We start from the raw sequence: 15,886 nt of genomic DNA, 5'->3' as shown, positions 1-15,886 counted from the left end.
GGGAGGGGGGGAGGGAGGTGTGGAGGGAGGAGGGGAGGGGGAGGGAGGGGGGAAGGGGAGGGGGGAAGGGGGGAGGGAAGGGGGAGGGGGTAGGGGGGAGGGGAGGGAGGGGGATCTCCCCTTTTCCCAGTACCCCTCTTTCCCCGTTGGGCCCGTCCCCGTAGGGTTTCCATTATAACCGGGAGGGGGGAGGGAGGGTGGAAGGAGGGGGAGGGGGAGAGGGATGGAAGGGTGGAGGGAGGGGGGAGGGAGTGGGGGAGGGTGGGATGGAGGGAAGGAGGGAGGGGGGGAGTTAGGGGCTGAGTGGTGATGGAGGTTGGGATTGAGGGGGGAGGGAGGGGGGGAGGGAGTGGGGATGGAGGTGGGAAGGAGGGGGGAGGAAGGGGTTGAGGGGGGGAAGTGGGACCTCCCCTTTTCCCAGTACCCCTCTTTCCCCCACCACCAAGCCCCCTCCGCAACGACCCCTGTTGTCCCCCTCCCCAGTCCCCATTCTCAGACCCCCCCCATTCTCTCTCCCCCAGACACACTCTCAGTGCTTTTTTCGAAACACTTGCCCCGGTGGCCCACGAGCATAGGGGCCCAATGCTGATCTGTGTATGTTAAGAGGGGGAGGTGGAGGGAGAGGGGAGGGAGGGGGGAAGGGAGGAGGGAGGGGGACCTCCCCTTTTCCCAGTACCCCTCTTTCCCCGTTGGGCCCGTCCTCGTAGGGTTTCCATTGTAACCGGGAGGTGGGGAGGGAGGGGGGAGGGATGGAGGAGGGGAGGGGGATGGAGGGGGGGGAGGGGAGGGGGGAAGGGGTGGGAGGGGAAGGGGGGAAGGGGGGAAGGGGGGGAGGTGGAGGGAGGGGGATGGAGGGGGGAGGGAGGGGGAAGGGGGGAGGGAGGGGGACCTCTCCTTTTCCCAGTACCCCTCTTTCCCCGTTGGGCCCGTCCCCGAGGAATGAGGGAGGTGGGGAGGGATGGGGAGGGAGTTGGGGAGGAGGGGGGGAGGGAGTGGGGATGGAGGTGGGAAGGAGTGGGGAGGAAGGGGTTGAGGGGGGAAGGGGGACCTCCCCTTTCTTTTTTCGTAACACTTGCCCCGGTGGCCCACGAGCATAGGGGCCCCATGCTGATCTGTGTATGTTAAGTGACTTGCAATTAAAAACACAACTTTAAAAAACAACCATTTGCTTTTCGCAACAATGTAGCACAAGCATTGTGACGTCACAAGCTGAAGACCTTGGAAAAAAAAGGTTAAAAATCAAAAAATGTAAATTTGTAAAGAGCAGACACCCAATAGCAGCTGCTTGGCACAGGGGCATTGTGACATCACAATGAAGATTAATCCGCACCGCAGCGCCCCCCTTCTGTCAAAACTTCGATAAATCAGGGGGGGCAGCGCTTTAAAACCTCTGTAACTTAAAAAATATATGACCAAATTAAATGAAAATATCGCGGCCGGTCAGACGGGAGGTAGGTGATCAAGGCGGTGCAAAAACCGTGACGCGACGGTTTACAGTTTTGCCGCAATCACTGATGTATACACAAACCCAGGATACAAACATATTTATAAACAAGAAGTGAGTTTTAATAGTATAATAGCACAAGTGTGCCCGTTGGGCCCGTCCTCGTAGGGTTTCCATTGTAACCGGGAGGGGAGTGGGGGGGAGGGAAGGGGGAGGGAGGGAGGAAGGGAGGGGGGGAGGGGGAGGGGGAGGGAGGGAGGAGGGGAGGGGAGGGGGGAGGGGAGGGGGAGGGGGAGGGAGGGAGGAGTGGAGGGGAGGGGAGGGGGAGGGAGGGGGGAGGGGGAGGGAGGGGGGAGGGAGGAGGGGAGGGGAGGGGGGAGGGAGAGAGGATGGAGGGAGGTAGGGAGGGGGGAGGGAGGGGGACCTCCCCTTTTCCCAGTACCCCTCTTTCCCCGTTGGGCCCGCCCTCGTAGGGTTTCCATTGTAACCGGGAGGGGAGTGGGGGGGAGGGAAGGGAGGAGGGAGGGGGGAGGGGAGGGGGAGGGAGTGGGGGAGGGGAGGGGAGGGGGGGGGAAGGGGGGAGGGAGGGGGACCACCCGTTTTCCCAGTACCCCTCTTTCCCCGTTGGGCCCGTCCTCGTAGGGTTTCCATTGTAACCGGGAGGCGGGGAGGGAGGGGGGAGGGAGGGAGGAGGGAGGTGTGGAGGGAGGAGGGGAGGGAAGGGGGGAGGGGAGGGGGGAAGGGGAGGGGGGAAGAGGGGGAGGTGGAGGGAGAGGGGAGGGAGGAGGGAGGGGGACCTCCCCTTTTCCCAGTACCCCTCTTTCCCCGTTGGGCCCGTCCTCGTAGGGTTTCCATTGTAACCGGGAGGTGGGGAGGGAGGGGGGAGGGATGGAGGAGGGGAGGGGGATGGAGGGGGGGAGGGGAGGGGGGAAGGGGTGGGAGGGGAAGGGGGGGAGGGGGGAAGGGGGGGAGGTGGAGGGAGGGGGAGGGAGGGGGGAGGGAGGGGGGAGGGAGGGGGAAGGGGGAAGGGGGGAGGGGGGAGGGAGGGGGACCTCTCCTTTTCCCAGTACCCCTCTTTCCCCGTTGGGCCCGTCCCCGAGGGGTGAGGGAGGTGGGGAGGGATGGGGAGGGAGTTGGGGAGGAGGGGGGGAGGGAGTGGGGATGGAGGTGGGAAGGAGTGGGGAGGAAGGGGTTGAGGGGGGAAGGGGGACCTCCCCTTTCTTTTTTCGTAACACTTGCCCCGGTGGTCCACGAGCATAGGGGCCCCATGCTGATCTGTGTATGTTAAGTGACTTGCAATTAAAAACACAACTTTAAAAAACAACCATTTGCTTTTCGCAACAATGTAGCACAAGCATTGTGACGTCACAAGCTGAAGACCTTGGGAAAAAAAGGTTAAAAATTAAAAAATGTAAATTTGTAAAGAGCAGACACCCAATAGCAGCTGCTTGGCACAGGGGCATTGTGACATCACAATGAAGATTAATCCGCACCGCAGCGCCCCCCTTCTGTCAAAACTTCGATAAATCAGGGGGGGCAGCGCTTTAAAACCTCTGTAACTTAAAAAATATATGACCAAATTAAATGAAAATATCGCGGCCGGTCAGACGGGAGGTTGGTGATCAAGGCGGTGCAAAAACCGTGACGCGACGGTTTACAGTTTTGCCGCAATCAGTGATACATACACAAACCCAGGATACAAACATATTTATAAACAAGAAGTGAGTTTTAATAGTATATAGACTAGCACAAGTGTGCCCGTTGGGCCCGTCCTCGTAGGGTTTCCATTGTAACCGGGAGGATGGGAGGGAGGGAAGGGGGAGGGAGGGGGGGAGGGGAGGGTGGAGTGGAGGGGGGAGGGGAGGGGGAAGGGGGGGAGGGGGATGGGGAGGGAGAGGGGAGGGAGGGGGGTGGGGGGGAGGGTCTATTTTACTTTAAAATAAACAGCGTTCTTTGTTGAAAAGGAAATAAACTTATCTATAGAGCATCAGCTTTTTTTAAATAAATAAAATCAAACTTAATGAAAATCACATTCCTCATTTTAAATAAATGTCTTTGTTATAAATGAAATCAAACAGCGGGAGAGGCGACGGCGACTACACCTCCCGGCAGTCAGCGCTGCTGGGACGGGAGGGAGGGAGGGATGAGGGAGGGAGGAGAGTGGGGAGGGAGGGGGACCTCCCCTTTTCCCAGTACTCTTCTATCCCAAACCACCAAGCCCCCTGTTGTCCCCCTCCCCAGTCCCCATTATCAGACCCCCCCATTCTCTCTCCCCCAGATACACTCTTACTCTACCCCCCCCCCCCTTTCCCCAGCACACCCCTTTCCCCGTTGGGCCCGTCCTCGTAGGGTTTCCATTGTAACCGTGAGGCAGGGAGGGAGGGGGGAGGGAGGGAGGAGGGAGGTGTGGAGGGAGGAGGGGAGGGGGAGGGAGGGAGGGGGGAAGGGGGGAAGGGGGGGAGGGGGAGGTGGAGGGAGGGGGGAGGGAGAGGGGGAGGGGTGGGGGGAAGGGGGGAGGGAGGGAGGGTGGAAGGGGGAGGGAGGGGGACCTCCCCTTTTCCCAGTACCCCTCTTTCCCCGTTGGGCACGTCCTCGTAGGGTTTCCATTGTAACCGGGAGGGGAGGGAGGGAGGAGGGAGGTGTGGAGGGAGGAGCGGAGGGGGAGGGAGGGAGGGGAGGGGGAGGGGAGGGGGGCGGAGGGGGGAAGGGAGAGGGGGGGAGGGGGAGGGAGGGGGGAGGGAGGGGGAGGGGAAGGTCGGAGGGAGGGGGACCTCCCCTTTTCCCAGTACCCCTCTTTCACCGTTGGGCCCGTCCTCGTAGGGTTTACATTGTAACCGGGAGGAGGGGAGGGAGGGAAGGGGGAGGGAGGGAGGAGGGAGGTGTGGAGGGAGGAGGGGAGGGGGAGGGGGAAGGGGGGAGGGAGAGGGGAGGGAGGGGAGTAGGGGGGGGAGGGAGGGGGGAGGGGATGGGGAAGGGGGAGGGAGGGGGACCTCCCCTTTTCCCAGTACCCCTCTTTCCCCGTTGTGCCCGTCCTCGTAGGGTTTCCATTGTAACCGGGAGGGGAGTGGGGGGGGAGGGAAGGGAGGAGGGAGGTGTGGAGGGGGGAGGGGAGGGGGGAGGGGGGAAGGGGGGGAGGGAGGGAGGGGGACCACCCGTTTTCCCAGTGCCCCTCTTTCCCCGTTGGGCCCGTCCTCGTAGGGTTTCCATTGTAACCGGGAGGCGGGGAGGGTGGGGGGAGGGAGGGAGGTGTGGAGGGAGGAGGGGAGGGAAGGGGGGAGGGGAGGGGTGAAGGGGGGAAGGGGGGGAGGTGGAGGGAGGGGGGAAGCGGGAGGGAGGGGGACCTCCCATTTTCCCAGTACCCCTCTTTCCCCGTTGGGCCCGTCCTCGTAGGGTTTCCATTGTAACCGGGAGGCGGTGATGGAGGGGGGAGGGAGGGGGAAGGGGGGAGGGAGGGGGACCTCCCCTTTTCCCAGTACCCCTCTTTCCCCGTTGGGCCCGTCCCCGAGGGGTGAGGGAGGTGGGGAGGGATGGGGAAGGAGTTGGGGAGGAGGGGGGGAGGGAGTGGGGATGGAGTGGGGAGGAAGGGGTTGAGGGGGGAAGGGGGACCTCCCCTTTCTTTTTTCGAAACACTTGCCCCGGTGGCCCACAAGCATAGGGGCCCCATGTTAAGTGACTTGCAATAAAAAACACAACTTTAAAAAACAATCAGCTGCTTTTCGCAACAATGTTGAACCCATCTCACACAAGCATTGTGACGTCACAAGCTGAAGACCTTGAAAAAAAAGGTTAAAAATAAAAAGATGTAAATTTGTAAAGAGTAGACACCCAATAGCAGCTGCTTGTCCATTGTGACATCACACGCTGAAGGGGGGGGGAAGGGGGGTCAGCTCGAGCTCATCTCACAGGGGCATTGTGACATCACACGCTGAAGACTAAATCCGCACCGCAGCGCCCCCCTGAAAAGGGGGGGGGCAGCGCTTTAAAACCTCTGTAACTTAAAAAATACGCGACCAAATTAAGTGAAAATATCACGGCCGAGCGAGCGCGAGATTGGCGATTGAGGCGGTGCGAAAACCGTGGCGCTACGGTTCGCCTTTTTTCCGCAATCGATGTTACGTACGGTTCAGGTCATTCCGAAAAATTTACACAAGATCTGAGTTTTAATAGTATACTAGAACAAGTGTGCCCGTTCAAAGCGGGCCCGTTGGGCCCGTCCCCACACCCCCCATTCTCTCCTCCCCCAGCCCCACTCTTACCCGTTGGGCCCGTCCTCCTGATCTGTGTATGTCAAGTGACCACTATATTTCCTAATCAGATGTTCCTAATCAGATGTGCAGCACTTTGGTCAACGTGGGTTGTTTTTAAATGTGCTATACAAATATAATTGACTTGACTTGACTTGACTTGACTTGCAATAACAAAAAACAGCACTTTAAAACAATCCTGGGAACTTTCGAAACAATGTTCGAAACAATGTAGCCGTCACAAGCTGAAGACCAAATCTGCACTGCAGCGCCCCCCTGAAAAGGGGGGGGGGCAGCGCTTTAAAACCTCTGTAACTTAAAAATCACGCGACCAAAGTAAATGAAAATATCACGGCCGAGCGAGCGCGAGATTGGCGATTGAGGCGGTGCGAAAATCGTCGCGCTACGGTCGGCCTTTTTTCCGCAATCGATGTTACGTACGGTTCAGGTCATTCTCAAAAATATACACAAGATCTGAGTTTTAATAGTATATAGATAGATAGACTAGAACAAGTGTGCCCGTTCAAAGCGGGCCCGTTGGGCCCGTCCCCACACCCCCCATTCTCTCCTCCCCCAGCCCCACTCTTACTCTCCAAGTGTGCCCGTTGGGCCCGTCCTCCTGATCTGTGTATGTCAAGTGACCACTATAACCTTCTTTTTTTTTTTCCCTAATCAGATGTGCAGCACTTTGGTCAACATGGGTTGTTTTTAAATGTGCTATACAAATATAATTGACTTGACTTGACTTGACTTGACTTGCAATAACAAAACAATCAGTGCTTTTCTGGAAGCTTTTCGAAACAATGTAGCCGTCACAAGCTGAAAACTAAATCCTTTTCTGGAAACTTTTCGAAACAAATGTAGCCGTCACAAGCCACAAGCTGAAAACTAAACCTGCACCGCAGCGCCCCCCTGAAAAAGGGGGGGGGGCAGCGCTTTAAAACCTCTGTAACTTAAAAAACACGCGACCAAATTAAATGAAAATATCACGGCCGAGCGAGCGCGAGATTGGCGATTGAGGCGGTGCGAAAACCGTCGTGCTACGGTCCGCCGTTTTGCTGCAATCGCTGTTACGTATAAATATACGATATATTCAGGTCAAACCCAAAAAATATATATATATATATTCACAAGATCTGAGTTTTAGTATTATACTAGAACAAGTGTGCCCGTTCAAAGCGGGCCCGTTGGGCCCGTCCCCACACCCCCCATTGTCTCCTCCCCCAGCCCCACTCTTACTCTCCAAGTGTGCCCGTTGGGCCCGTCCTCCTGATCTGTGTATGTCAAGTGACCACTATAACCTTCTTTTTTTTTTTTTTCCTAATCAGATGTGCAGCACTTTGGTCAACATGGGTTGTTTTTAAATGTGCTATACAAATATAATTGACTTGACTTGACTTGCAATAACAAAACAATCAGTGCTTTTCTGGAAACTTTTCGAAACAATGTAGCCGTCACAAGCTGAAAACTAAATCCTTTTCTGGAAACTTTTCGAAACAAATGTAGCCGTCACAAGCCACAAGCTGAAAACTAAATCTGCACCGCAGCGCCCCCCTGAAAAAGGGGGGGGGCAGCGCTTTAAAACCTCTGTAACTTAAAAAACACGCGACCAAATTAAATGAAAATATCACGGCCGAGCGAGCGCGAGATTGGCGATTGAGGCGGTGCGAAAACCGTCGTGCTACGGTCCGCCGTTTTGCTGCAATCGCTGTTACGTATAAATATACGATATATTCAGGTCAAACCCAAAAAAAATATATATATATATTCACAAGATCTGAGTTTTAGTATTATACTAGAACAAGTGTGCCCGTTCAAAGCGGGCCCGTTGGGCCCGTCCCCACACCCCCCATTCTCTCCTCCCCCAGCCCCACTCTTACTCTCCAAGTGTGCCCGTTGGGCCCGTCCTCCTGATCTGTGTATGTCAAGTGACCACTATAACCTTTTTTTTTTTTTTTCCTAATCAGATGTGCAGCAATTTGGTCAACATGGGTTGTTTTTAAATGTGCTATACAAATATAATTGACTTGACTTGACTTGACTTGACTTGCAATAACAAAACAATCAGTGCTTTTCTGGAAACTTTTCGAAACAATGTAGCTGTCACAAGCTGAAAACTAAATCCTTTTCTGGAAACTTTTCGAAACAAATGTAGCCGTCACAAGCCACAAGCTGAAAACTAAATCTGCACCGCAGCGCCCCCCTGAAAAAGGGGGGGGGCAGCGCTTTAAAACATCTGTAACTTAAAAAACACGCGACCAAATTAAATGAAAATATCACGGCCGAGCGAGCGCGAGATTGGCGATTGAGGCGGTGCGAAAACCGTCGTGCTACGGTCCGCCGTTTTGCTGCAATCGCTGTTACGTATAAATATACGATATATTCAGGTCAAACCCAAAAAAAATATATATATATATTCACAAGATCTGAGTTTTAGTATTATACTAGCACAAGTGTGCCCGTTGGGCCCATCCTCGTAGGGTTTCCATTGTAACCGGGAGGATGGGAGGGAGAGAAGGGGGAGGGAGGGGGGAGGGGAGGGTGGAGTGGAGGGGGGAGGGGAGGGGGAAGGGGGGGAAGGGGATGGGGAGGGAGAGGGGAGGGAGGGGGGGAGGGTCTATTTTACTTTAAAATAAACAGCGTTCTTTGTTGAAAAGGAAATAAACTTATCTATAGAGCATCAGCTTTTTTAAAATAAATAAAATCAAACTTAATGAAAATCACATTCCTCATTTTAAATAAATGTCTTTGTTATAAATGAAATCAAACAGCGGGAGAGGCGACGGCGACTACACCTCCCGGCGGTCAGCGCTGCTGGGACGGGAGGGAGGGAGGGATGAGGGAGGGAGGAGAGTGGGGAGGGAGGGGGACCTCCCCTTTTCCCAGTACTCTTCTTTCCCAAACCACCAAGCCCCCTGTTGTCCCCCTCCCCAGTCCCCATTCTCAGACCCCCCCATTCTCTCTCCCCCAGATACACTCTTACTCTACCCCCCCCTTTCCCCAGCACACCCCTTTCCCCGTTGGGCCCGTCCTCGTAGGGTTTCCATTGTAACCGTGAGGCAGGGAGGGAGGGGGGAGGGAGGGAGGAGGGAGGTGTGGAGGGAGGAGGGGAGGGGGAGGGAGGGGGGAGGGGGGAAGGGGGGAAGGGGGGGGAGGGGGAGGTGGAGGGAGGGGGGAGGGAGAGGGGGAGGGGTGGGGGTAAGGGGGGAGGGAGGGAGGGTGGAAGGGGGAGGGAGGGGGACCTCCCCTTTTCCCAGTACCCCTCTTTCCCCGTTGGGCACGTCCTCGTAGGGTTTCCATTGTAACCGGGAGGGGAGGGAGGGAAGGGGGAGGGAGGGAGGAGGGAGGTGTGGAGGGAGGAGCGGAGGGGGAGGGAGGGAGGGGAGGGGGGAGGGGAGGGGGGGAGGGAGAGGGGGGGGAGGGGGGGAGGGAAGAGGGAGGGGGAGGGGAAGGGCGGAGGGAGGGGGACCTCCCCTTTTCCCAGTACCCCTCTTTGTCCGTTGGGCCCGTCCTCGTAGGGTTTACATTGTAACCGGGAGGAGGGGAGGGAGGGAAGGGGGAGGGAGGGAGGAGGGAGGTGTGGAGGGAGGAGGGGAGGGGGAGCGGAGGGGGGAGGGGGGAAGGGGGGAGGGAGAGGGGAGGGAGGGGGGTAGGGGGGGAGGGGAGGGGAGGAGGGGAGGGAGGGAAGGGGGAGGGAGGGAGGAGGGAGGTGTGGATGGAGGAGGGGAGGGGGAGGGAGGGGGGGAAGGGAGGGGAGGGGGAGGGATAGGGGTAGGGGGGAGGGGGAGGGAGGGGGGTGGGGAGGGGGGAAGGAGGGAGGGGGACCTCCCCTTTTCCCAGTACCCCTCTTTCCCCGATGGGCCCGTCCTCGTAGGGTTTCCATTGTAACCGGGAGGAGGGGAGGGAGGGAAGGGGGAGGGAGGTAGGAGGGAGGTGTGGAGGGAGGAGGGGAGGGGGAGGGAGGGGAGGGGGAGGGAGGGGAGGGGTGGGGAAGGGGAGGGAGAGGGGAGGGAGGGGGTTAGGGGGGGAGGGGGAGGGGGAGGGAGAGCGGTAGGGGAGGAGGGGGAGGGAGGGGATGGGGGAAGGGGGGAGGGAGGGGACCTCCACTTTTCCCAGTACCCCTCTTTCCCCGATGGGCCCGACCTCGTAAGGTTTCCATTGTAACCGGGAGGAGGGGAGGGAGGGAAGGGGGAGGGAGGGAGGAGGGAGGTGTGGAGGGAGGAGGGGAGGGGGGAGGAGGAAGGGGAAGGGGGGAGGGAGAGGGGAGGGAGTGGGTAGGGGGGGAGGGAGGGGGGAGGGAGGGGGGAGGGAGGGGGACCTCCCCTTTTCCCAGTACCCCTCTTTCCCCGTTGGGCCCGTCCCCGTAGGGTTTCCATTGTAACTGGGAGGCGGGGAGGGAGGGAGGAGGGGAGGGGGATGGAGGGGGGAGGGGAGGGGAGGGGGGAAGGGGTAGGAGGGGAGGGGGGAAGGGGGGAGTTGGAGGGAGGGGGGAGGGAGGGGGGAGGGGAGGGGAAGGGGGGAGGGAGGGGTTGAGGGGGGAAGGGGGACCTCCCCTTTCTTTTTTCGAAACACTTGCCCCGGTGGCCCACGAGCATAGGGGCCCCATGCTGATCTGTGTATGTTAAATGACTTGCAATAAAAAACACAACTTTAAAAAACAATCAGCTGCCTTTCGCAACAATGTTGCAAGCATCTCACACAAGCATTGTGACGTCACCAGCTGCAGACCTTGAAAAAAAAGGTTAAAAATAAAAAGATGTAAATTTGTAAAGAGCAGACACCCAATAGCAGCTGCTTGTCCATTGTGACATCACACGCTGAAGACTAAATCCGCACCGCAGCGCCCTCTATAGAAACTTCAATATGGGGGGGGGCAGCGCTTTAAAACCTCTGTCACTTTAAAAACACACGAACAAATTAAATGAAAATATCGCGGCCGGTCAGCCGGGAGGTTGGTGATCAAGGCGGTGCAAAAACCGTGGCGCCACGGTTTACCGTTTTGCCGGAATCACTGATATATACACAAATCCTGATACAAACCTACAAGATCTGAGTTTTAATAGTATACTAGAACAAGTGTGCCCGTTGGGCCCGTCCTCGTAGGGTTTCCATTGTAACCGGGAGGGGAGTGGGGGTAGGGAAGGGGGAGGGAGGGAGTAGGGAGGTGTGGAGGGGGGAGGGGAGGGGGAGGGAGGGGGGGAGGGGAGGGGGGAAGGGAGGGAGGGAGAGGGGAGGGAAGGGGGTAGGGGGGAGGGGGAGGGAGGGGAGGGGGGAAGGGGAGGGAGGGGGGAAGGGGAGGGGGAGGGAGGGGGGAGGGAGAAGGGAGTGAGGGGGGAGGGAGGGGGACCTCCCCTTTTCCCAGTACCCCTCTTTCCCCATTGGGCCCGTGCTCGTAGGGTTTCCATTGTAACTGGGAGGAGGGGAGGGGGAGGGAGGGAGGAGGGAGGTGTGGAGGGAGGAGGGGAGGGGAGGGGGAGGGGAGGGGGGGAAGGGGGGAGGAGGGAGGGAGAGGGGAGGGAGGGGGGTAGGGGGGAGGTAAGGGGGAGTGAGGGGGGAGGGAGGGAGGGGGATCTCCCCTTTTCCCAGTACCCCTCTTTCCCCGTTGGGCCCGTCCTCGTAGGGTTTCCATTGTAACCGGGAGGAGGGGAGGGAGGGAAGGGGGAGGGAAGGGGGAGGGAGGAGGGGGGAGGGAGGAGGGGGGAGGGAGGGGAGGGGGGAAGGGGGGAGTGAAGGGGTAGGGGGAGGGAGGGGGAGAGGGGAGGGGGGGGAGGGGGGAGGGAGGGGGAAGGGGGGAGGGAGGGGGATCTCCCCTTTTCCCAGTACCCCTCTTTCCCCGTTGGGCCCGTCCCTGTAGGGTTTCCATTGTAACCGGGAGGGGTGGAGGGATGGTGGAAGGAGGGGGGAGGGGGAGAGGGATGGAATGGTGGAGGGAGGGGGGAGGGAGTGGGGGAGGGTGGGATGGAGGGAAGGAGGGAGGGGGGGGAGTTAGGGGCTGAGTGGTGATGGAGGTTGGGATTGAGGGGGGAGGGAGGGGGGGAGGGAGTGGGGATGGAGGTGGGAAGGAGGGGGGAGGAAGGGGTTGATGGGGGAAGTGGGACCTCCCCTTTTCCCAGTACCCCTCTTTCCCCCACCACCAAGCCCCCTCCGCAACGACCCCTGTTGTCCCCAGTCCCCATTCACAGACCCCCCCCCCCATTCTCTCTCTCCCCATACACACTCTCAGTGCTTTTTTCGAAACACTTGCCCCGGTGGCCCACGAGCATATGGGCCCAATGCTGATCTGTGTATGTTAAGTGACTTGCAATAAAAAAATATACTTTAAAAAGAGATAAGTGCTTTTTAAGTGCTTGTTTTGAAACATTCGCGGTCACATAGTGCTTCTCACTGTAGCACCCATCTCAAGTGTGCCCGTTGGGCCCGTCCTCGTAGGGTTTCCATTGTAACCGGGAGGAGGGGAGGGAGGGAAGGGGGAGAGAGAGAGGTGTGGAGGGAGGAGGGGAGGGGGAGGGAGGGGGTAGGGGAGGGGAGGGGGGGAAGGGGAGGGGGGAAGGGGGGAGGGAGAGAGGGGGAGGGGGAGGGAGAGAGGGGGAGGGGGAGGGAGGGGGGAGGGGAAGGGCGGAGGGAGGGGGACCTCCCCTTTTCCCAGTACCCCTCTTTCCCCATTGTGCCCGTCCTCGTAGGGTTTACATTGTAACCGGGAGAAGGGGAGGGAGGGAAGGGGGAGGGGGGGAGGAGGGAGGTGTGGAGGGAGGAGGGGAGGGGGAAGGGGGAAGGGGAGTGGGGGGAGGGAAGGGGGAGGGAGGGGGGAGGGGAGGGGAGGGTGGAAGGGGAGGGCGGAAAGGGGGGGAGGGGGAAAGGGGGGAGGGGGGAGGGAGAGAGGGGGAGGGTGGAAAGAGCATCCCTCTCCCCATCAGAACTGCCCCCTCCATCGACTCCTTTAAGTCCAGGCTCAAAACCTATTTCTACTCCCTAGCGTTTGAGGCTCATTGAGGAGGCGCTGTGAACTGTTTGCGTGCCACTGTATGTTTCATTTTTTCCTTAGTACCTAATCAGATGTACAGCACTTTGGTCAACGTGGGTTGTTTTTAAATGTGCTATACAAATAAAATGGACTTGACTTGACAGCTCTTCGCAACAATGTAGCACAGGGGCATTGTGACGTCACACGCTGAATACCGCTGGGGGGGGGGAAGGGGGGTCAGCTCGAGTCCATCTCACAGGGGCATTGTGACATCACAATCCGCACCGCAGCGCCCCCCTTCTGTCAAAACTTCGATAAATCAGGGGGGGCAGCACTTTTAAACCTCTGTAACTTAAAAAATATGCGTCCGAATTAAATACAAATATCATTTTCCAGCAGCGAACCGCATGCTGATTAAGGCGGTACAAAAATCGTGGCGCTACGGTTCACCGTTTTGCCGGAATTGCCGTATTCAGCCGACATCAGTGTTATATATATATATAACACAAGATCTGAGTTTTAGTAGTATATACTAGACCAAGTGGGCCCGTTGGGCCCGTCCTCGTAGGGTTTCCATTGTAACCGGGAGGCGGGGAGGGAGGGGGGAGGGGGACCACCTGTTTTCCCAGTACCCCTCTTTACCCGTTGTGGGATGGGAGGGGGGAGGGGAGGGGGGAGGGAGAGGGAGGGGGGAGGGAGGGAGGGGAAGGGGGAGGGGGGAAGGGGAGAGGGAAGGGGGGGAGGGAGGAGGACCTCCCCTTTTCCCAGTACCCCTCTTTCCCCGTTGTGCCCGTCCTTGTAGGGTTTCCATTGTAACCGGGAGGAGGGGAGGGAGGGAGGGAGGGAGGAGGGAGGAGGGGAGGGAGGGGGGGATTAAGGCGGTACAAAAATCGTGGCGCTACGGTTCACCGTTTTGCCGGAATTACCGTATTCAGCCGACATCAGTGGAATATATATATATTCAAGATCTGAGTTTTAATAGTATATAGATAGACTAGAACAAGTGTGCCCGTTCAAAGCGTGCCCGTTGGGCCCGTCCCCACACCCCCCATTCTCTCCTCCCCCAGCCCCACTCTTACCCGTTGGGCCCGTCCTCCTGATCTGTGTATGTCAAGTGACCACTATATTTCCTAATCAGATGTGCAGCACTTTGGTCAACGTGGGTTGTTTTTAAATGTGCTATACAAATATAATTGACTTGACTTGACTTGACTTGACTTGCAATAACAAAAATCAGCACTTTAAAACAATCCTGGAAACTTTCGAAACAATGTTCGAAACAATGTAGCCGTCACAAGCTGAAGACCAAATCTGCACTGCAGCGCCCCCCTGAAAAGGGGGGGGGGGGCAGCGCTTTAAAACCTCTGTAACTTAAAAATCACGCGACCAAAGTAAATGAAATTATCACGGCCGAGCGAGCGCGAGATTGGCGATTGAGGCGGTGTGAAAACCGTCGCGCTACGGTCCGCCTTTTTTCCGCAATCGATGTTATGTACGGTTCAGGTCATTCTCAAAAATTTACACAAGATCTGAGTTTTAATAGTAGATAGATAGATAGATAGATAGATAGATAGATAGATAGATAGATAGATAGATAGATAGATAGATAGATAGATAGATAGATAGATAGATAGATAGATAGATAGATAGATAGATAGATAGATAGATAGATAGATAGATAGATAGATAGATAGATAGATAGATAGATAGATAGATAGATAGATAGATAGATAGATAGATAGATAGATAGATAGATAGATAGATAGATAGATAGATAGATAGATAGATAGATAGATAGATAGATAGATAGATAGATAGATAGATAGATAGATAGATAGATAGATAGATAGATAGATAGATAGATAGATAGATAGATAGATAGATAGATAGATAGATAGATAGATAGATAGATAGATAGATAGATAGATAGATAGATAGATAGATAGATAGATAGATAGATAGATAGATAGATAGATAGATAGATAGATAGATAGATAGATAGATAGATAGATAGATAGATAGATAGATAGATAGATAGATAGATAGATAGATAGATAGATAGATAGATAGATAGATAGATAGATAGATAGATAGATAGATAGATAGATAGATAGATAGATAGATAGATAGATAGATAGATAGATAGATAGATAGATAGATAGATAGATAGATAGATAGATAGATAGATAGATAGATAGATAGATAGATAGATAGATAGATAGATAGATAGATAGATAGATAGATAGATAGATAGATAGATAGATAGATAGATAGATAGATAGATAGATAGATAGATAGATAGATAGATAGATAGATAGATAGATAGATAGATAGATAGATAGATAGATAGATAGATAGATAGATAGATAGATAGATAGATAGATAGATAGATAGATAGATAGATAGATAGATAGATAGATAGATAGATAGATAGATAGATAGATAGATAGATAGATAGATAGATAGATAGATAGATAGATAGATAGATAGATAGATAGATAGATAGATAGATAGATAGATAGATAGATAGATAGATAGATAGATAGATAGATAGATAGATAGATAGATAGATAGATAGATAATATTACGTTTACAACAGATTAAAATTATTTTCTGTACTTCTTTCTGTAGAGCCTTGTATTCCACAAGATGTGGTTGCTCAGATCAACTGTGAAAATAACACAATGTTGGTATTTTGGGATCCCAGCAATGGCTCAGAGTCATACCATGTAACAGCGCAAGGAATCAATGGCCATTGGGCCTCCTGCAATACAACAGGCACTGAATGTGAGGTCTCTGACGTGCACTGTGGACTGAACTACTATATAACTGTAGAGGCAATCCGCATGGAGTGTAACAGCTCGCAAAGCTCTGCTGTGACAACCAAAACAGGTAATATCAGGAAATATGTACATTATTAAATTCTACACACATTATGTGGAATTCTGTCTTTTAATCTATCTTACCATAATATGGCTCAGTATTTTTCTAGCAGGTTCAGTTTATGAATTTATTCCTTGCAATACCATGTGGAACCATATGGCCATGTCTTTATCCATTTTGCTTCTTTTGTCTCTTCCTTGCTGAGGTCCATATAGACAACTTTGCCCTCATCAACCTTTTTGGTTCCTTCGTCAAAAAACTTAATCAGATTTGTAAAGACACGATCTCCCACGTACGAAACATGCTGACTTCCCAATCAATCCTTGTCTACCCAAATGCATATATATCTTATCC

General features: G+C 54.9%; 1 pseudogene; it reads left to right on the top strand.

The window, feature by feature from the left end:
* LOC144597989 (fibronectin type III domain-containing protein 7-like) overlaps nucleotides 1-15,570 on the top strand; it is a 29,820-nt pseudogene extending 14,250 nt beyond the window's left edge.
* Nucleotides 15,571-15,886: the final 316 nt, after the last annotated feature.

The sequence above is a fragment of the Rhinoraja longicauda genome, chromosome 11, assembly GCF_053455715.1.
Source record: "Rhinoraja longicauda isolate Sanriku21f chromosome 11, sRhiLon1.1, whole genome shotgun sequence".
In the NCBI taxonomy this organism is placed as follows: Eukaryota; Metazoa; Chordata; class Chondrichthyes; order Rajiformes; family Arhynchobatidae; genus Rhinoraja; species Rhinoraja longicauda.
This window is presented reverse-complemented; position numbering and strand designations above follow the sequence as displayed.